We start from the raw sequence: 21,457 nt of genomic DNA, 5'->3' as shown, positions 1-21,457 counted from the left end.
AGAAATACCAGGCGCTTTTTAAGGAGGAATGTGATGCCTTCTGTTTACAAATTAAACCTTGGTGATCATTGGACTTTCCAGCAAGACAATGACCCAAAGCCCAATTCCAAGTCAAGCAAAGCTTGGTTGAGAAAAAGCTCCTGGAACGTCCTGGAGTGGCATTCACAGTCACCAGATTAAAATCTGAATGAAAATCTTTGCATGGATTTAAAGAAGGCAGTTGCAGCACGGAAGCCATCAAACATCACTGATCTTGAGGCTTTTGCACGTGAAAAATGGGCAAAGATTCTGATCGAGAGGTGTAAGAAGCTTGTCCGCACTTACAGAAAACGTTTGGTAGAAGTTATAAAAGCTAGAGGATGCATCACAAAGTACTGAAGCTGGGGGGTTGAATGATACTGAACACGCACATGTGTTAAGAGTTACATTTTTCATTCGAACTTCAAAGTTAATTCAACTTCTGTTACTCAAATATGTATCAATACATATCTTTTGTTGTTTAATGAGTTTTTTGTCATCTATTGTCATAATCTGTCATCTACATCACTATAATGTCTTTTGAGGTGAGGGGGTTGAATATATCTAATTGCAAATGTATATTAAAAGTAAAAAAACTTCAGGTGAAGGACGATAGGCTCTCTCTCTCAGTGCATTCTGGGAGTTTGTTGGTGGAGTTGTGTTGAGCGTGTGAGAGTTGGTCGATTTTTCGCAAATTGCTCTAGTTATATTCTAAACTGTGTGTTTGTATGATTGTGTAGTTGTTAGTTGTTGTATTGTTAGTGTGTCTGTGACTGTTTGGCGGTGAGTGAGCCGTGTGTTCGTGGCGGGATGGCGTCCTTTGGGCCGCTGTCCTTGTCTCTCAGACACGGAGTGAGGCTGGTCCCGGAGCAGGACGTCTCGGTGGAGCAGGTGTTGTTGGCGGTAGGAGAGCAGGTGGGGTACGGGAACATCTCCTACGCATCACGTACAGTGTTGCCACAGTTACTTTACAGATTACTTGAGATTAAAAGTAACTAAGTTAGATTACAAGTTACTTTATTAGTTACATTCAGCAGCTGCCGACAACACCCCCGCTGCCTCAACATAAAAATGACAACCGGTTTTGCCATCACTCACTTTATTAGAAACCGCCGGAGGGGCCCCCTGGGAACGGAGGGTTCCTCCAGCGGGCGCCGTAGCTGAAGTGATCTGCGAGAAGGGACCGACACGCGTCCAGAGTCGTTGCCGACTGTGGGGAGGTGGGTCACAAGCGGATCTCATGTCCCCGCAGACAGCACGCAGCGGGGCCCACTGGGGTTACTGTTGCTGCCGGGGGAGAGGAGGCTGTTCCTCCGGAGCTCAGCGAGGCAGGCGGCTCCGCGCCGGCTGTAGGTGCTGCCGGGGGCCCGGTGGACGAGTCCGCTGCTGTAGGCGGCTCGGTGTCTCAGGTGAGCACAGCAGGACAGGTGAGCACTGAAGATATAATGGTGGTCACGGGTGTTAAAGGTTCTACTGTGGTCGGGGATGAGGGTGGTAGCGGCCCGGTGCCCGGTGGCTCTATGGTAGGAGATGATTCTGATCGTCAGCCCTGCTGCTGACGGGTAGAGAGAGGAGAGTGGACTGCTTCTTTCCTTCAAAACACCGGTGCTGGGTGTTTTCAGCTCTTCTGGGAAGAAGCAGCTTCATGTCAGCTGTGTGAAGGTGCTGAACCTTCACTCTCTGGCTGGAGTCAAGGAGATGAGGTGGACTGAGGATTCTGCTGCAGGCTACACCCCTGAAGGCAGGTGGAGGGTCCTGTATAAACTTCCTGTTGAAAAACGGGTGGGTGACCTCCAGTGGAGGATTATTCATGGAGCTTTAGCTACAAACAGACACAGAGCTCACCTGGACCCGAGCGCTGGGGAGGGATGTGGTTTCTGTGGTGTCAGGGAGACTCTAGAGCACCTAGTGGTGACTTGTCCTCCACTAGAGGGTTTATTTAGACAACTGCATCAGTGGGTGGAGGCTCTGGGGGAGAATTTGTCTCTCCCTTTGTTTGTTTTTGGGCCTAAATACAAAAAAAGAAACAGAGAAACGATCGTCCTGGTTAACTTCCTGTTTGGTTAAACTGGCCAACTGGAAGAGCAGGAAGAACCAGATGTTGGGGGTAGGCTGTGTCTCTCTCTCTCTACAAATTGTGTCACTTCCTATTTCCCTGATGTCACAGGAATCAGGACAAACAAGTTCAAGAAACACACCCAAAAATACCCAGCAGGGACAACCCCCCCCCCCCACACACACACACGCACACACACACACACACACACACACACACACACACACACTCAGGTGACTGTAACGTATGATTGTGAAAACACGTTGTGTTATTAAACACTTGATGAACAGATGAAGATAAAAAGTGAAGCTGTGAGTTAACTCTGTTAATTAGTCCTTTGAAGGCTCTTTGATCCAGACCTGCTGTTCACATCTGTCTCTGGGATCCGATCACATGACGTCTGTCACCAGGTGTGAACTGACAAACTTAGAGTCATGTGATCAGCAGACGGATGTTAACAGCAGGTGTGAGAGTGAGACAGTAAAACTTTCAGAAAGTTGTGTTCACACTCACCTGCTCACTTTCCTTCCTTCTGCTCGTCCAGGTGAAAATGGAGTCTGACACTTCCCTGTTCTCAGGCTCCTCCTCCCTGTGGAACCAGTTCACTCTTGAAAAACAACCCGTTCAAAGTCCAATTGTTTTATTTTGATGGTTTTGATGTCGATGACAATCTTAGGATCATGTATTTAGTTCATAATGGACGGTGTGGGATCATGAATCCAGATCTTCACTTTCACACTGAGTCCTGACTGGGAGCGTCTCCTGGGACTGAGCCGTACAATGAGATTCATCATGATGTTTAAATGAGCCTCAGAAACTCTGGAGTCAAACACGTCTTCATCATATGAACTCGATGAAGACGTGTTTCCTTGAGATCGGTCTGATTCGTCAATAGTTTGTTAAAATGTGGAAAACTCCCAAACGGCCCAACTCCATCAAATGAAGCCTGAGCTCAAACCCATGTTTCCTCTGTGAGTTGAAGGTTGTTATATTTGGTGTTGGAGCTGAATGTGTGACTCCATCTGCAGAACTCTGCCACGTCAGGTCACATTCATACAGTCCAGTCACAGTGTGGATTATAGATCTATAGAAATACAGCTGCATTGTGATGCATCATTTGACCGTTGTGTATTTCAATAACTGCTGAGATTTGCATCCCCTTCTTTTCTCTGACTAGACGAGTGTTCGATGTATGAAATGATCCAAGTAGAAACAGTACCAGTGTTTGACCACAAGGTGTCAGCAAAGAGCCAGAGCACCTGGCTGCAGACAACATGGTTTTCCCATCAAGTCTAAACTGGATGAACTGGAATTCCGCCATAGAAACTACTTTCTATGAAAACAAGAAATAAAACTGATGTGAGTGTAAATTCTATTTCACAGAAAACTTGACCAAAGCCTTGATCATCTTTTCATTGGATTTATTTGACATGTAAGTTGTGATTTAGTGTTTTATTCACATACAGAATAAAACAAGTTGATCTCAAAGCTTGTTGGAGAATAGTGACGTTAAAAAACAGTTTTTATCTGTTTGAAAAGGAAAGACCAACTTTGGTGTGGGGGGTGGGACAATGTTTTGTATGTTTTCTACTTGTTGGTTTGTTTGTTTGTATGTTTGTTTATATTGCAAAAAAAAAAAAAAAAAAAACATGCATCTATTTGTAAAGGTCATGTAACATGATGTGATGTGTTTCAATAAACAGATTTATAAAAAAAAAAAAAAAACAGTTTTTATTTGATTCAAAGAAAAACACACGTTTGTTTAAGTATAAACACAAAATACTAAACTCTAACACATGAAGGAAGAAAACCATAGAAAATAGAGTTCTTTAATAAACATCATGAATAATAATTATTAGTCACATGGCAGAACTGATAAGATGCACATACCAGGTATTTTCAAGAAAGGTCCTTTTCATGAGTGCGTCTCCACTCAGGCCTTTAATCCACCCACTGTAATAAGTATGAGGTCTAGATCTCTTCAGTGTAGATCAGCAACACATAAATACATGTAGATCATGATGATTTTAAGATAATATGAATATCATATCTGACACAGAGTTTGTCTTTTAAAGTGTCAACAACAAGGATCCATGATGAAACAAGTCACACACCAAAGAATCTTGGAGCCTTTGTGATGAGCTGGTTTATAATTCAGAGCGTAGACTGTAAATAAAGATGGACGACATGACAGCTCCCAAAAGTGAAGCCAAAGCGTCTCAACTGCCCCCTGGTGGCTGGATGCTGAACTGCTGAACTGCAAAAAAAATAACAATCAAAGTAGACGTTAAATAAAAGTTGTTTCTGTCATTTCAGGTCGTTCTTCTCTCTCTGATGTTTGTTCAAGTGTTTCTGATCAGTTTGGTTTGAATCAGTTATTTGATGATATAGAAACAGGCTGAGACGTGATGATTGACAGCTGACACTGACTCCTGATTGGTCGAGCCTGTGTACGGGTTCGACCTGGATACCACGGCTCCATCCCCCGATCAGACTGGAACTCTGAATGAGGTCATCATCGTGAGGTGGAAGTGTTCGTACGTGAGATGTTTGGACTTGATTTCTGGATCGAGGGAGAAGTGGAGACGCTTTGCAAAACTTTATTTCCAGTCTGTGATTCAGACGCCTGAGGACGTCCTGCTGCTCTGAACTTAGAGAACCACAGGTTCCAGCTGCTGTTGGTTCCAAACCACAGTGAACGCTGCTGGTAACACCAGTTCAGAGACAAGTCACGTTTCCTACACTGCTATTTCCACGGTGTCTAATATTCAGGTTAAGTATAGACTACTCTCTGTTTTATATTACACTCAGTCTTTAATGCATTTTGCTCCAAAACAAAGCGTTGTTGTCCTCTGAGTTCACAGGAGCTGTTGTCCTGAGTCTCTGTCCTGCAGCCGACTAGAGAGGAGGCTCGGGGGGGTTGTTCCTCCTCACCCGAGCTTTCCTGCTCTCCTGTTTCAGCTTCAGAGTGCGGAGCTTCTGCTGCCGGCGCTTCTCTCGGTACCACAGCTGCTCACAGTACTCGTCCACGCTCAGACTGTTGCTCCCCACCATGTGCAGGTCCTTGTAGCTCCGGTGCTGCGGCAGCCACGAGTTCCTGAGTCCCGGCAGAGACGCCGGGGGGCGAGGGCCAGGGAACACGGGTAGGGCCCCCTCCGCCGGGCCAGTCTTCCCGTGGCTGGGGCCGTGGCTCTGCTGGTGTGGGGCAGCTGGGTGGAGGCTGTGGTTGGGGATGATGTGAAGGCGGTAGCGGGCCAGGACCTGGCTGTAGGAGTGCTCGTGGCTGGTGCAGGTGTAGAGGCCTGCGTCAGCCAGCTCTAGGCGTTGAACCAGCAACCCACGCTTCATGTGGAGAGAGCGGTGGTCATCGCTGAGAGGACGCTGACAGAGAGAGAGGATGTTTAGAGCAGAGGACGGAGCTTCTTCACTGATCTGCTCATGGAGAGAAAGTTGGTGTCACGTGTCAAGAAGGAGACTTCCACCAAAGAAATAGTCCCTTTACTGAGAGTCTGATTCTCTTCCTCCCATTATGCAGCAGTAGTCTTCAGATTTGATTTTATCGTGTTAAACTAAAAAGATCAGGTTTACGTTTAAGTCTTTTTCATGTTTTAAACACATGATCTGTGATTTGCTGCCACTAGGGGGCGTCTCAATCAGAACAAGACCAACAGACTCTTTCAGTAATGTCTCCAAATCAGTCTTATATTATTATATACGTATTATTATTATATAAGTATCACAGGTCAGATCACACATTTCATTCAGAGAGGCTCAGATTCTCTTTAACTTGAACTCACTGTTTGTTTAGCCTTCCAAATTACTGCAGCTCTTTATTCATCACCATTTGTTTATCTTAATAATATTTGTCTTCTTTTTATTCTGTTGATTTTATTGTTTCTATTGCTTCTAACTGGACGTTTGTTTTGTGGATTCATTTCATCCATCACGATTTGGAAAAGTTGCAAATGTAACATGAAACTGAGGAATTACACATCAATGTTCAGGGTTCTAGAAACCTGTGGAATCATTTGAAAAGGATCAGAGTTGCATCATGTTTGTGTTTTTACAGCCACATCCCTCCTGAAAGCATCTTCCTGTCTTTGAAAAGAAGATGGTCACAGTCTAATAGTGTTTAAGTCTCTATGCTTCAAGGAGAAGTGATTTAACATCAGGTTAAAGCTGGAACGTTCTTCTTCCTGAACCAGAGACACCAGCAGCAGGTTTCATGGGGACAGAAGGTTTCCTGGTTCAGACTCACTCTGTCCTCAGTTGTCTTCGAGCTGCTCGTCCACCGGAGCTCGGCCTGAGGCGACCGAGGAACGCACTCCAGGAAGGTGGAGTTTCCTTCTACGCCGTACAGAGACTTCTCCTCCACAGAGGCAGAGTCTGACGGGGAGAAACATTTAGAGCATTGAGAGTTTCTGCTGCAGATCATGGGAAATACTCAGGATGTGATTCATGTGAATCTGAAAAACTATAAGAATCAGTTTTTCTTGGAAACACGTTCTAAACAGGAAGAGAGAGTAAAGAGAAGAAGACACATCAACACCTCATGGGAACATTTCTGAGATCAGAAATAAAAGATGTGAAAAACTTTATCATTTCTTTAACTTGATCAAGTTTTTAACATCTTGAATCTAATCTAATCTAATCTAATCTAAAAAAAACCTTCAATAATCTTAACTGTTGAAGCAGAGGAAGCTGCAGTTACACAGAACAGCCTCTAGAGGGCGCCTCGTTTCTACCTGCAGCAGAGAATATTCAAGAAGGAATTTTAACTGTAACTGTATTTTAGTTTTATTCTGTTGTGCAACAATTCAAACATTAGTTTTGCAGAGATAAGAATAAACATTTGAAAAATGTTCTTGTAAAATTAATTATTGTACAAAATTAACCTCAAACTGTTTAAATATTCAGAGTTTCCCTGTTGAATTCAACAGAAAATAGAATTTACTATTAGCGATGAAATTTTTGAAGAAAGCTAAATAAGGGAAAATATTCCAACATTAAATTCTTAGTTCAGTAATTATGTGGATCAACCTGTGACTTTAGAGCAAAACATTAAAGTTCCACAACAGACGTGAAGAAGCCTCATCAAGGCTGTGATTATAACATGTCACACTTCAGCAGGTCCTTCTCTCCCTCTGGGCATCGGGTTGTGGGAGATCAGTTTGGATCCTGATGAAATAAATCCAGACTGATTTTTATATTATATGTTTGATTCCATCCAGTTGGGCCTTGGTGAAGGTGTGAGCTCGACTGAGGGACATTCTAATGAAATAAACACACAACCCATTGAAGAAGCTGCTCAGACTGAACCCAGTATGAACTGGAGCTTCTGGATGGATCCAGACTGGAGAATCAAACACAGTTGTGGATTCATGCAGATTTCTGATGGAGCCAGTGGCCAATCAGCTGAAACCACCATGGCTCTGCATCCCATCGCTGTGGCACTTCTAAACCCAGGATCCATCACCCACAGTGTGTATGTGGGAACCCTCCTGAGATCATCTGATATAAAGAGACTTCACATCAGATGGAGGAAACTCACCGTCCTCTGTGACTGGGCACTGACTCCAGGGGTCTCCATACTTCACATCCTGTCTCCGAGCCCTCCTAACACCAAACCAAGGGAAAGTTAGACGTCCATGTGGTAACTGCTCTGAACGAGTTGTGTCCTCATTACCCCTCCGTCCCTCTCTACCTCTTGCTGCTGGGGAAGAACCTGGAGCAGGTCTGTCCATCCCAGGAGCAGTAGGGGTCCCTGGCCAGACAACACTCAGCACAGTCCGTCCCGTACAGCTCGCACCTCTGGAGCCCCAGCTGGGCCACGCCGAGCTCGCTGGACACGTACAGCTGCTGCTGTGGTCGAGACGGACGACACAGAGAGACACTGATTTCATTGAGGGAGTTAACTGGACTGTCTTCAGGCTCTAATGTGTTCATGTTTAATTAGATGTTTTCTGTGCATGTGAATAAAAGAGTGAGGACGAACCCTCTTGGTGGACAGCTCCATGCTCAGGACGGGAGTCGGACTCTGAGGAATAACAAGAAAAATGGACTGTTAATGAAGAACCAGACTAATACATGGGAGTTTGATAACAATCACATTTCTATGAATCTGATTTTCATTGTAGAAATTCAGAGAAGAGCAAAACAACTTTTCACATCTGGTTCATTTCTCCTGAAGTCAAATGGGATTTTGGTTTGGTGCCTGAGATCGAGTCCTTTTGTGTCGTTAATCCACTGAACATGAAAACCACTCGTCTCCCTCCTCTTCCTCACAGCCGGGTGGTTAATGTGTGTGTGTGTGTTTCTAACTCGGCCTCAGGAGCAACAAACCTCACTGTCTGCAGTCAAACCTGGAAAAGAAGGCGTCGGCCTCATGTGACCGACTCACAACTGGTTACTGGTCTTTAACTGAAGTGATCTTTCAGCCGTGCAGAGGTCGAGGTTAACGTTAAAGGCTGCGGCCTCGCTCTGAGGTCAGAACTCCAATGAGTCTCTCTTTTCATCAGAGGGATAATTACCCCCCAGCTCCATTTTTCTGGACCACTGCCTCATTTCACCGTCTCACAGAGGAGAGTCAGTGACCCCCGACCGCTGTGAAGGAGCCGAGGGGCAGATGAAGGAAACTCAAACCCACCAACCACAGCCTCCCACCTGGAACCCAGTGAGGAAGCAAACAACCAGTTCCTCCTGCAGCCGTCACTTCCAGCTCTTTACGAGCAGAAGGACTCAGTTCCTGTCTCAGTTAGAAGGAAACCATGAGCGTCTGGTTTCCTGTTTGTTTGAGCTCGTTCTCTTTTCTCTTCACCTGCGCAGGGTTTTCATTCTCTTTCCCTTCTCTTACATCCTCTCCTTGTTTTTCCTCCTCCTCATCTTCTTCATCTGTTTATATACAAAAACACAAGAATGTGCATTTCCTATTTTCTGTCATGTCTCTGCTCGTCTTCCTGGTGCGTTTGTAAACAGAGAGGATCTTGGGAAATGTGCGTCCTGATATCTGCTCTTCTCTTTTAGAGACGGTGTAGTTGGCATCAGGTCAATCTGCAGTGAAGCCCCTCAGGACACAGGGCCACGTGTGCACATATAATGGAACCAGCTCAAATCACTGTACTTCCTGTGAGAGGTGTTTCTGTCCCTGGATCAGAAGCAGCATTAAAACTGACAGGAGAGAGTTCAGGTCAACGCACATTTCATATTCACGATGATCAGAATAACAACACGAAAACAACTCATCGATAAAACATCAGATAAACTTCAATTCTCACAAACGAGAAGTGAGAGAAAGGTCATGGAACATTCTTCAACTGTCTCAACGGTAACACAGGACACATCCCTGTGTGACACGGGGGGTGGAGCCTGACTGAGAGCTCGAGGTCACGCCCACTTGTACCCATTGGACACTAGCAGCTGTCAGTCACACTGTGGTGTACCCCCCTAGAGACTGAGACATAAACTCCTGAATGTTTACTGACGTCATAAAGTGAGAAGTAGAGTCACTTTCTATAGAAACCACCAGAGGAGTCGCCCCCTGCTGGTCACTACACAGAAGACAGGATTCAGGTGCTTCAGCATCGGCTTCACTTTCTGAACTCAGAGTCTGCGTCAGCTGTGTAGCGCCGTCTGCAGGTCTGGAGGAGCTTTGTCAAGTCTGTAACAGTGATCACAGCTCGGCCTAAGAGAATAAAATTAAATAAAGTAATAACCCTCAACACAAACTGAACATTATAAGTAAACATAAACACTGATAGGCTTGAGTAGACGAGACCCAGTCGCCCTCTAGCCCCCCCTGCTGGTTCACACTGGTTCTCTGTGCACAACCTGCAGCTCCTCAGTCCAACCAGGTCTCCACTGATGACCTCTGACATCACATGGGTTCAATTCTTCATTCTTTAGTTAGAACACCTGAGTTTGTGAAGCTCCAGGCTGCAGCAGCCCGCCTGACGTCCATTAAAGTGTTTACGTTCAATCAAAGGACAGTTATGACTCTGTGGTTTATTTTTAGGACCTGCAGTGAGTGGAGGTCAAGGTTCATCAGGCTGAGAACTTCACGAGGAAACATGGATCTGGTCCTAAGAGACATCTCCTCTCTCCTCTCTCAGTTTCTATCACTTCAGCTGCTTCAGGCCTCAAAGTAAATTCTCTTCTGCTTCAACTCTTCCATTCAAGGCCGGAGACACGTGCACATCATGGCTTCCTCATCTATCCTGAGATGGTGATGAGTCGCTCGTGCACGTCCTCAGTAATGAACGCCACATATCTGCAAGATGCAAGAAGCCCTTGAGCAGTAGAGGCCGTGTGATGTCACAAGCAAACTCCTCCAGTCACCAGGACTTTTGTTTTCTATTCACAGAACTTCTGAAGTTCTATACGGTCTGAGCTCTGTAGCACACATAGTACACATATTACACACAGTACACATAGTACACACAGTACACATAGTAAACAATAAGAACATGTCCGTCCGGCCTCTTTCCCAAACTGTCTCTCTGCTCCTCACCTGTTCCCAGGTGTAAGACGTCGTAAGGTCCGTCCTCGGCCTCCACCCTGTCCACCACCACTCTCTTGAACATGCAGGGCGCGTTGACCCGGGTTATGATTGGTCGGCCTCCGAGGGGCGGGACCGGCTCCCACATCAGCTGATGCTGCCGCATGAAGCTCACCACCTCGTCTGGGAAGTCCTTGGTGGATTTGTGGAGAGCGTCGTAGGTCTCACTGGGACACTGGAGGACGAGAGACATGGTGAGAGGGGAGAGGGTGTGAGCTGTGTGTGTGTGTGTGTGTGTGTGTGTGTGTGTGTGAGTGTGTGTGTCTGTGTGAAAATGAAAAAAAAGAAGCGGCTCATTTAGGAGTCTGATATTTATGAGTTTATGATTTCAAAGACTTGTTCATTCTTGTGATGTCTGTGTACTCACAGCTCCAGGTCTGGGATATGGGATGTGACCTTTGAACTCCACCCAGCGATAGTCGGGACCTTCTTTATGGGCAAACGGTCCGTTGAAAGCTGCACGGATCGACGCCATGGAGTAGACACACACGGCCGAACCACGAAATACAGAACTGTGGACGACAAAGAAGAGGTGTTGGTGGAGGTGGTGAACGACAGAGTGTGAAGAGAGAGGAGGAGGAGGAGACAGTCAGGGAATGTTTTGTATTGAACAGGGACGCTACAGTAAAGAAAGAAAGGGATGAGAGAGTGAAGAGAGAGAAGGAACAGAGAGAACAGGACAGGAAGAGGAAATAAGAAGTGGGAGAGCTTTTATACGTCAGGGTTAAAATAACACAACCGGCCGGGCCTCTTCACCTTTGACCCCGACACACACCCACAGCTCTGATCTGCCTCACCGCTGGGCGTGCACGAGGCAGCCTGGCTGTGGGTCAGTCTGTTTATAATAAACTGAGTAAATATATAATATATATATATTTTTGTATCTATAAATAGAAATATGTTTAATGTCCTCTGCTGCTTCCATCCAGTCCCAGTTATTCACACGATTCTCTCTCTCTCCTCTCGTCTGTCGGCCATTTGTCTTTCAATCAGCTGAACACAAGGCATGATGGTCAACATGTGTATCTCTTGGGTTGTTGACCATCGGTTGTGTTACTTTACACAATGAGTGCACTATGTAGGGTATAAAAATCATCTCTACATAATCACACAGCTCAATAAAATGTCACTTTATAGTGAGTAGTAATTTAGTGACACAAAAAACCCAATAGAAAGGATTTGTCATGAACGTTTGTGTGTTTCTCGAGGTTGTAGTCTCCAACAAGGACGTCAAGTCTCCAAAGAACCTTCTGGAACTTTGAGTCAAGTCATCATGACACGTGCATCACAGCTAAACATCTATATCTAAGTTTCCTGGAGCTGCTGAGTGACGGGCGTGTTCTCACCTGGACGTGCTGAAGACGCCGTAGATGGTTGGATTTTGAGGGTCTTTGGTTTCCAGAACAAAAATGTCCTCTGGAAAAGAAACACAACACACAGTCACAGCATTGAACTTCAACATCATGAATGAAACACTGTTCACTGAGGAGGTCAAGAGGTCAGGGGTCATTGTAAGCTGCTGGTTTGAAAAGACAGGAAAAGATCAATAAATTCAGTTCATTTAAATTTCAATAAATATAAAAAGGCAACAAAGATAAACCGATAGATTCAGAGAGAGTTCACAGCCTCTTTCAAAAAGCTGAGGTGATAAAATACATGGGAGGACAGGGAAGGAAAGGAGGGGACAGATTCACACCGTGTCCTCTTTAGTTCAGAGACAAGAAGATAAAGGAGGAGACGCTGGTTTGTTCCAGAGGTCAAAGAAGAGGTGGAGGGCAGAGAAGGAAGGAAAAGGAGGGACGGACGTTACCCAGCTCATCGAAGTGCGTGTCCACCCCGGACGGTCCGGGGACAGAACAGACGAGTCGGGCTTTGAGGAAGGTCGTCCAGCGGTTGATCAGACTCCTCCTCCCTCCGACGTCGTTCTGGATCCAGATGAAGAGGAAAACATTCTGCTCATCTTCAGGTTGATCAAATGTTTTCATGCTCTGAGGTTCAGAAGACACTTTCCTCAGACTGTCCATTGCTGCAGCTCCTCTTTTCAGCCTCTGTCTCAAACACGTCTAGCTCCTGTCTCTTTAAGACCCCCCCCCCCCCCCCCTGATAAAGATTAAAACTGCGTAAACAGGCTTTGAGGTTTGTTTCTTCCTGTTTGGTGGGTGTGTCAGATATATCGTCCAATCAGCATTGACGTGTATATAAACTCCGCCTTATTAAAGAGACAGTGACTCTTGTTAAGTTCAGCAGCTGCTGTTTCACATCAAATATTAGAAGCTGGAACATCAAGTGTCTTTTATTAAGCACGTATTTAAACTCATGTCGTCCACCTCCGAGATTTTCCTCAACAAGAACGACAACAATTCAACGGATCAACGTTTATGTTTAACTAAAGTTTTCACTCCGTTGAGTCGGAGCTGTTAGCGCCCTGGCTTCAGTAGAGGTGAGTCAGACGAGCTGCTTCAGGAGCTTCAGTGTTTTCTCCCTTTACCACAAACTTTGGGCTTTGTAACTTTGCAGAACTTTTATATTCACAAAAAACCTTAATAACAAAGTAGAGAAACCTCCCGTGTCCCTGATCAGTTCTCCTGTGGCCTGTGGGATGTTAGAGCAGAACAGATTGTTGTGTTGTACATTTTCTCTCTGCCTCTTTCTACCTTGCAGACTCGAGCCACACGACTATAAACCCTCTTGTCCCACTGGCCCGCCTCCACCGCCTTCTCCTTGAAGAAGAAGTAAACCTTGTCATCGTCGGGACTGTGAGTGTCCGGGATGGAGAAGGAGGCGATGAACTCTGGCTCTGAGGGAGAGAGGAGGAGGAGGGAGGGTGAGGAAGAGGAGGAGCGTTAGGGTCGAGGGAAACAGATCATATCTGGATTTCAGATGGAGGGAAGAAGCTCATTGACTCAGGAAGCTGCTGGAATCCTGAACCAAGGCTCAGACTGGTGCGTCTCACCGTTCAGCCAGTTGTGGTCGTAGGCTTCGGTGCGGATGTAGTGTTGACTGCTGCCCTGGATCGTCGTGCGGAAGATCGCAGCATTTGCTCCCATGAAGTCGACCGAGGTCCCAGCGTACAGTTCACCATCTTCAGGACGAACAACGACAAACCACAGAGTGGAAAGAGCAAGTTTATATCAAACATCTCCCTCGTTACATTTGTTTTTGTGCATGGCCAACTGACTCAATAGCGCCCCCTGAAGTGTGGCCCCCGCAGCCATTTAAAAAAAAATCTGAAAATCTCTGTATCAGACCCAGACGTTCCCAAAAAAATTCTTGGACACATGTTAGCTAATCACACAAAACGTACTTTAACAAACAGATCGACTTTGAATGTGGTCGGTGCAACGTAAACACCTTGATGAGGAAACGTACATCTCTTCGTGAAACAGGAAGTTGTTTTAACTTCAGTGAACATTAATCTGCACCAAATGTCACATGTTAGATAAGAGTCCTGGACTCAACACATCTACAAGCCAATATTTAGTATTTGGCTGTTTGTATGAATATGAGCGGTTTATGGAATCCTTGGTGCTGCAGCCGGAGCCACCACCTGCAGGGACTAGCATCATGTCGGGTGCTGGGTGGAACACAAGAGGGAAAATACATCCCATCAGGCCTGGAAACACTTCAGGATCCTCCTGCTGCCTCTGTGACCTGACCTCGGATCAGCAGAGCACAACTGGACGGATGGAACCGTCCCATCCTTCTAAGAATCATCTGATATAACAAAGTTACTGTGAAAGGTCAAAGTCGTTTTTCTGCTGCTGTCAACACGAGACATTTGATGGCGTTTCTTTCTTTCAGTTTCCTGAAGTGGTTGATTGTGTTTTGTGCCGACGTCAACACGTGAAACTGTCGGAGCGGACCACACACGCCTCAGCTGAACGGACGCTCTGCCGCCGGGAATCAGACTGTACACCCCAGAACATTAGAGAATTCAGCTGTTAGTGTGTGTGTGTGTGTGTGTGTGTGTGTGTGGGTGGGTGCATGAAGACACACAATGTGTTGTGTGTGTGCTGCTGGTCAGACCTACCAGTCAGTCTGGCTGTGAACGGCTCTCTGGGACTGAAGGGACATTTTCCTCGTCCTGATTCGACCGCGTGAGACAACATGAACAACGGCTCCTGAGAGAGAGAGAGAGGGGGGAGGGGGGGGAGAGAGAGAGAGAGAGAGAGAGAGAGAGAGAGAGAGAGAGAGAGAGAGAGAGAAGTTCATCACCAGATAAAACACAGACTGCAAATAAAGATGGAGGACATGACGGCTGTCTGCAGTAAAGGTCATGAACCTTCTCTCTGATGTTTGTTCAAGTTTCTGATCAGTTTGGTTTGAATCAGTTATTTGATGATATGAAAACCGTCTGAGACGTGATGATTGACAGCTGACACTGACTCCTGATTGGTCGAGCCTGTGTATCAGAGGGACCTCGATGCCACGCCTCCTCTCCACCACCACAGCTGCACAGACTCTGGCAGTGAATGATGTCACCAGTACAAGATGGCTGCCCCTGTATCTGAAATGTATTGACTCCACCTCAGGCCGACAGGAGGAAGAGGAGATGTGTCATCCCTCGTTTTCTGATCCTTCAAAGATAACGAGCAGTTTTCTGATGACGCTCTAACGCAGACATGTGACGGCTCTGATCCAATCACGACTCAGTGACCCTGCTGCTCTGTGTCTGACTCATTATGGGATGTTCACCTCTGTGCTGGGTCCCAGGTGCAGGTAGGTGCACTGTGGCTGGAAGGCTCCGGTGCCACAGGCGTACACATGAGTCTTGTTGAACGGCTGCAGCAGCCGGACAAAGTTGGCACAGTCCGTCTGAAAGAAAATCAGAAAACATCCCCTGAGGCTGTGGTCAAGGCTTTTAATGCTGAGCTCAGTCACCATATGAGACAGAAATACATAAATATAAATAAATAATCCATCCACACTTCTTACCTCCAGACTCTTTCCTGCCAGCCTGCAGTGCTCCACATGTTCTGTGGCAGCCGGCCAGTAAACCTGAGGGAACACGACACTTCAGCTACAAGACTCGATTTCAAACACCGACTCGGTTCCTTCGATGCCGAGAAGTTTGTGAACGTGTTTCAACATCTCACCGAACGTGAGGGCAGGTCCAGGCGGTCGGGCCTCAGCAGGTAGATGTGGTCTTTGCCTCCGACCAGCAGCCAACCGTGATCCTCGTCCAGCAGCATCGACTCGTAGCCGCCGCTGACTCCACCCGTCCAGAAGACGCCCGAGCTGTTCCTCAACTCTGACAGAGGAGAAGAAACAGACGGGGGGGGGGGCTTCATTTGAACTTCATCCTTCAATAACTGCAAAGTTTGTTCTTGTAATAAGGTACATGTTTACGGTGTATTTTGCTGTTTTCAAATTTTTTAACTCACACACACACACACACCTTTATTTTGCTCCAATTTCTTGAGTTAAACAAAGTAAAACAAAAGATTAAAACCAGATTCGTTGTCTTATACGTAGATAAAATCTGTTTTAATTTAATATATTACACTTAACAATGGTCATCAATTTAATGAGTCTAATAATTCTCAGTTGCAGTAACAGTTATGATTTATTATTATTATTATTAGTAGAATTATTGTTATTATAATTTTTTTATTGCAGTGGTAGTTTGGTCCAATTTGATGAATTTGCTCTGTGGGATGTTTATTGAGCTGAAACATCCAGGCTTCACTCTTTCTATTAGTTTCCATAATAACTTCTACACCTGTGATTCATCTACAGGATTTAATTTCCCTTCTGTTGAATCTCGGAGCAGCTGCTGTAAATCAAACCAGAGACTCAGTTTGAAAACTTCCCTGTAAATCAGCTCCTGAGCTGCGAATAATCACCTGACGAGCTGCTGAGTGGAGCACACGCACCTCACCCTGTGGCCGAGGCCTGGTGGATGAAGGGACCACACGAAGTGTCTTTGAACGCATCACGCCACGTTTACTGCACGTCTCCACCGTTTAAAAGGAAATCAGTTACTGCCCCCTGGCCGAGGACGAGGCAGCCGTGAGCACCAGGAGAGACGCGACCACACAACTGAAATTCACTAATCACACTTGAGACCTTAAATAGTTTCACACACTCACACGCTAGAAAAATAACATGACGTGATGAATGAAAGTGATTCTTCTAAAAGGGAAACTCACATTGAAAGTTACACTGACCTAAAAACAGATGAGACGTCTCCAGTTAAAGTGTTTCAGTCTGAAATCTATGTCTATGATTTACACGGGGAACAATCAATCACACACACACACACACACACACACACACACACACACACACACACACACACACACACACACACACACACACACACACACACACACACACACACACACACACACACACACACACACACACACACAATACCCCCCCCCCCCCCACACACACACACACAATCTTTTATGATTTGATAAATTACATCAGCTGAGATCACACGTTTGCTGCAGCACATTAAACATCTGCCTGACTCAAAGGATCATGGGATACTGATGGCTGTAAAGCAGCTTCTCAACCTAAGTGTTGAAATATAAAAAATAATATTTTCTATTTAGAAAAAGTTACAATCTCTGAAATCCCAGGATGCATTGTGTTAGATGTTCAGCTCGGAGGTGTCTGGAGGGTCTGAGCGTCGGAGAGCTGGAGACTATAAAAGCGAGGAGCGTTTGATTTGATCACCTGCTGCTCTTGGCTCTGCCTCAGCGACTCCTTTACATCCCATCAATCACAAGAGGCAGCGCCGGGAAACGGAGCAGCTGATGAAAGCAGGAGATATCTCACAGTGGCCCTGGAGTTTTCTATAAGTTCTCCTGATAACTCCAACCGCCTCCCACAGTTTCCACAAGAATGTTCCTCCTGGAAATACATAAATAAGTGTAGAAGCCCTGGGGCTGTGGGGAGTGACCAGTCAGAGATAGAGACAGACTCCATTACAGCCTGAGTGCAGATCTGAGGATGAGACTCCTCCACGCTCCGGCTCAGTCCGAGTTTCATCTGTTTTAATGTTAAATTGGTCTTTTCCTGTCAATCAAGGGCAAAGCTGATGGTGATTGCCTCTGATTGGTCAGTCGTGATAGGGATTAGTGCTGATTGGTCAATTGAAGGAGGTCGTGACCTCGACACGTCTTGATTCAGGTGTGAGTGTGTGTGTGTGTGGGCCAGGAATTACCCATGTTGTGGGGATCTAAAGCTGTTTACATAGTCCCAGCTAGAGACATGTTTTAAGGTTAAAGTTAAAGTAAGGGTTGGCTAGGGTTAAGTTAAGGGGGTTAGGTGTGTCGTGACTAAGGTTAAGGTTAGTGTGAGTCTCTAGGAAATCAATGTTAGTCAACGTAATGTCTTTTCTAAGATGTTGTGTCTTTGTTCCCTTCTTTATTGTCTTTTCATTTGTTTCTTATTTCTCTTGTTTGGAGAGAGAGAGAGAGAGAGAGAGAGAGAGAGAGAGAGAGAGAGAGAGAGAGAGAGAGAGAGAGAGAGAGAGAGAGAGAGAGAGAGAGAGAGAGAGAGAGAGAGAGAGAGAGAATCATAATTGGGATAATTGCAGACATTTGTTAAAGATTTCAGGCCAAGTGACGGCAGTGAGAGAACTCTGGGTAACTGCCCAACACCTGTACAGCACACGTATGAGTGGTGTGTGTGTTAGTGTGTGTGTGTGTGTGTGTGTGTGTGTGTGTGTGTGTGTTCGATTGTTCCCCGTGATTAACTCTGATCTTCTGCAATCAGGGAGGTGATTAAACCTGGATTTGCTTCATTAGAATGTTTTGCATGCGTTTGAATGTGTGTGTGTGTGTGTGTGTGTTTGTGTGTGTGTGTGTGTGTGTGTGTGTGTGTGTGTGTGTTTTCACAGGAGGAACTCAAACTCACATGTTCTGATTTTTGGAGGGAGAGAAAGGAGCAGCTGTTGAAGTTGTTTAGTTGTCGTGATGAGTTGAAACAGTTAGAAAGTTTGATGAGGATGTTAATGTGAAAAGAGGAAATTTAATTTACACTTTTTATTTAGTTATTTGTTATTACAGTACTTCTTCATCTGATGAGACTGGGTTGCTCCACTTCAATTTGAAAACATTTTATTAAAAGATAATTACATTAAACTTTCTTTGATTTGTCAGTTGATGACAGCACAGCTCATATTTCAATATATACGATAGATTTATATAGATATATATTGCACTGAATCATAACTATAGTGGGACATTAGGACTTCAACTGTCCCTGAGGGGTTTTGTCAACTAGACTTTTGTCTCTTTTTTAGCCAGTGTAGAAAACAGTTATTCTCCCAGTCTCCCCGTCCCCAGTCTCGGTTACTGGTCCACTCCTCTTATCACAAGTAAACCACAGCAAACACCACATGTCAACCAAAGGGACCAAAAGGGGCCAACATTAGATTTGTGCTATTAGGACCATATTCACCATTTATCACATTTAGGTTCAAATAGCATCTGACAGCTCATGAGTTGGACTCAAGTGATAGAAACCAAACATGTCGGGAGGTGGTGAGCTCGCACGGGGAAGAAGGTTGCACATAACTCCCAGTGGATATGAAAGATTCTAATATGTTTCTATGTATCTGGCTCACACACGTGCAAGTTGACACTAAAAGCTATCGTCTCACATTATCCAGCCTCAGGAGGAATCCCACATATCACAGGTTGAATATAACGTTTCTCTGTTTGGGTCGGCTGCCCCTCATGGAGCAGAAAGCTCCTTCAGAGAAGAGAAGTGGTTTCTGTGCTCGTCCTCTCAGACACAGAGGAAACCAACGGTCAAGGTCATTCAACCAAGGTCGTTTTCATTACAGAGGAAACTCCTCAAACTGTTGGTTCTCTGTGAGGTCCTGGTCCGGTCCTCTCCTCTTCTCACAGTTTCAGGTTTGTCTGAATTTCTGCTGACTCAAAACTCCAGTTAAGACCCTGTGATGGTTTTCCTCCATCAAGCAGGTTCAGTCCCTCCAGGTATTCATGATGCTCTCACAGTAATATGAGGTCATCATGACCTTTGACCTTTCAACCACTGAAATCAGTTCATCTTTGATTGACAGCTGGTCAAGGACAGACTTCCTATATCATGTTCAAGAGGCCAAAAACCATGTGTAATGAGGCCACTGGGACCTTGAACTTTGACCTACGACCCCCCCGATTCTAATCATTTAAATCTAAGGTGTTCTTAAGAAGACACGGCCAGAGGGTCGCAGTGACCTTGAGGTCAAAACACCAGGATCTAATCAGTCTTCTACTAAATTTAAACTATTTACTTTTCTTGTAGTATCGTGTTCACATGGTGACGTACAGTCGGACGAGTCGAGCACATCATGCATCTGGCCACTGGGTGTCGCCAGTGCAGAGATATGATTGGTCCCACCTTTCTCCTCATCTCTTTTAAAAAAACATTCAAATAAAGTTTTTTCTTACTTGTTGTCCTACAGAATGGCAACAACCAATCAGAAGTAAATTCCTTTTCAACTAATAATTACAAATGTACTCATACTAATAATGACTGCTCTTTCCTAATAAATGGTTTATTTTTAGCCTGTGATATACTTTGTTATCATTTATGTATTTGAATGTTTTACAGGTTATTTAAAACCTTTGATATTATAGAGAAGATTAATTTTTGTGTATAATGTTCTGTTAAATGTCCCTCGGCTGTAATAGAGTGAGAGTTGACCAGGACACGTGTTCAGAACGGAGTCTGTGCTCCGTCACCTCCGAGCTGTTTCCCTGTTGATACCAGCGACCTATAGAGCGACACACACTTCCTGCTGAGCTCTGAAACTCGACTCCTCTGTTTGTTGCTCTGGTGACTTCAGGTAGCAGCGTCTCCCGTCTTCTCTTCTTCTTCTCTCACTTTATTTGACAGAGCTGCCGCGACACATCCGGCCAAAGAAAAGCAGGTCCACATCAACACTTACCAGCCTCTGTGATCAAAGAGGAGTTTTACTGTTTTACTCTTTTCCAATAGAGCCACAGTATTATATTAGAGGTTTTATACAAATGTTATAGAGAATCTGACAGGAGACTGTTGTGAACATAAAGAGTTTCTACCTGATCTATGTCTTCATATGTAATTCAGTGTTGAAATCTTTAAACAAATAGTAAGTGAATAAGTTATTAGTTTGTTTATTCAGTGTGAAACTGCAGCTGCTGCTCACACAGTCCACACGTTCTCATGTTGTAAATAAAGTTTGACTGATTCAGGCGATGGTTCACTTTGCTGTTCGGCTCCAGTTTCAGCCTCAGGCTAAACACTTCCTGGTCTGGAGGCTGGTGATGGTGTTTGTCTTTCATAACGGATCCAGTGGTTGGCAGCTGGAAGGGCCAGGGCCAGGGAGAGAGAGAGAGAGAGAGAGAGAGAGAGAGAGAGAGAGAGAGAGAGAGAGAGAGAGAGAGAGAGAGAGAGAGAGAGAGAGAGATGGATGAGGAGAGGGATTAAAGTGACGGACAGAGAAAGATGACTTCTCTTAAAATATCAGCGTCTGCCTCCATTTCTCCTTCCACTGTCTCCAGCTCGGACAGCATGACTTTACACACACACACACACACACACACTACACACACACTACACACACACACTCAGTTGTAATCGTTGTAATTGTTTATGTTGAATCTTCAGTTTGTCTGCTCCGCTGCATCATCAGCATCTGAGAACTCTGGGCTCTTGTTGGTTTGAACTTTTCAGTCGTGATCTTCATTTATCTCCAAACCTCTCGGAGCCTCCTCCTCTTCTTCTGACTCCAGCCTCTACATCACAGCTCCAGGGCTTTTCTCTGAACTCTGACACATCTCATATATCAGCTTTTCAGGATCTGGAGGAGACTTCAAAAA

General features: G+C 45.2%; 2 protein-coding genes and 1 pseudogene across 9 annotated transcripts in view; all 3 read right to left on the bottom strand.

Moving 5' to 3' along the window:
- The window catches only part of LOC128436258 (protein NLRC5-like), a 426,728-nt gene that overhangs the window by 14,323 nt on the left and 390,948 nt on the right, over nt 1-21,457 (bottom strand).
- Nucleotides 1-21,457, bottom strand: part of LOC128436259 (NACHT, LRR and PYD domains-containing protein 12) — a 55,696-nt gene that overhangs the window by 11,667 nt on the left and 22,572 nt on the right. For 6 of the 8 annotated variants that reach the window (XM_053418015.1, XM_053418023.1, XM_053418020.1 and 3 more), the window contains exons 1-2: nt 2,588-2,695; nt 1,864-2,026 (exon numbers count right to left, since the gene is read on the bottom strand). The exons of 1 other annotated variant lie outside the window; for it this stretch is intronic. The gene's annotated coding sequence lies outside the window, so the exon portion shown is untranslated. Of the gene's footprint in view, nt 1-1,863; nt 2,027-2,587; nt 2,696-21,457 lie in introns of those variants that run through there. One more of the 8 variants, XM_053418018.1, reaches the window with a different exon arrangement.
- Nucleotides 3,959-16,564, bottom strand: LOC128436254 (semaphorin-3D-like; annotated as a pseudogene).

Source organism: Pleuronectes platessa (assembly GCF_947347685.1).
Source record: "Pleuronectes platessa chromosome 2 unlocalized genomic scaffold, fPlePla1.1 SUPER_2_unloc_1, whole genome shotgun sequence".
Classification (NCBI taxonomy): domain Eukaryota; kingdom Metazoa; phylum Chordata; class Actinopteri; order Pleuronectiformes; family Pleuronectidae; genus Pleuronectes; species Pleuronectes platessa.
Note: the sequence above shows the minus strand (reverse complement) of the source record. Positions and strands in the feature narration are given on the sequence as shown.